Genomic DNA, 1,154 nt, shown 5'->3' on the forward strand with positions numbered 1-1,154 from the left:
GAAGTAATATGAACCAGGGGGGTCTTGAGGCTCTATAACTTCCCCAGAGAACTTTCTACTATGATGGAAATGTTCTCCAATGGCACTGCCCAGTGTAGTACCTGTGCTTACTGGGCACTGGAAACATGGCTAGTGACTGAGAAACTGAAATTTTAATGAAATTAAATGTAAATTTAATTATTGGAAAGCCTGGTTGTATGATATTTTGAGTCAATGATGCATTTTCTATTATGGAATATTTTTAAAATTCAGAAAGTTACAGAAGGTGTTTTAAACCATCAACTGGAATATACACATAGTTAAGCTTTTGCTATATTTGCTTCAGAGATTTTTAAAGAAATAAAATAATAAAGATATAGTTGAAGTTTTCTTAGGATTCCCCGCCCCCATTACCAAAAGCATGTGTATCCTTCCTATCCATGTTTTTATAGTTTAACTATTTATCAACACTATGTAGCCTTCTTTAAGTGTTTAAACAATTTAAACAAATGGCATTATACTGTAAATACTGTATAAAACTTGCCTTTTCCATTTATTAATATGCTTTTGAGCCCTATGCATGTTGATACATGAAAATTGGCTTCATACATAAATCAGCCTCATTCATTCTTAACTCTTCTAGAAAGTTCCAGTTTATAAATATACCACAATGTATCTATCTAGTCTCCTAAGGATGGTAACTTTGGGTTGTTACTAACTTCTTTCTTTTGCAAGCAATACTGTGATGAACAGCCTAGCATATTTTTTCTTGGGCATATGTGGGAAGGTTTCTCTACAGTCCTTTGTATTTGCTATGATTACTGATAACTGTAGACTTGTTTTTACTAGCTTAATTTATGTTTTTTTGTTTCTATTTATCATATTTTTTCTTTGCTTCTCCACCTACCTCTTTCCCTTTCAACTGTTTAGAAGTTATACATACAATTCTATTCATTTGGTGGTTAATCGTTAGCCAGCATGATTAAAGATAGTATCTCTCTATATCTCTATTATTTTTTCCTTTTTTTTTTCAGACAATACAAGGAACTCAGAGTTCTTTAACTTCTATACCCTTCTCACAGCTCCTATGTTATTGTTGGGTAACATATTGTGTGCTTAGTTGCTCGGTCACGAGCAACTCTTTGCAACCCTTTGGACTGGAGCCTGCCTGGCTC

This window comes from Bos indicus x Bos taurus, chromosome 6 (genome assembly GCF_003369695.1).
Source record: "Bos indicus x Bos taurus breed Angus x Brahman F1 hybrid chromosome 6, Bos_hybrid_MaternalHap_v2.0, whole genome shotgun sequence".
Lineage (NCBI taxonomy): Eukaryota > Metazoa > Chordata > Mammalia > Artiodactyla > Bovidae > Bos > Bos indicus x Bos taurus.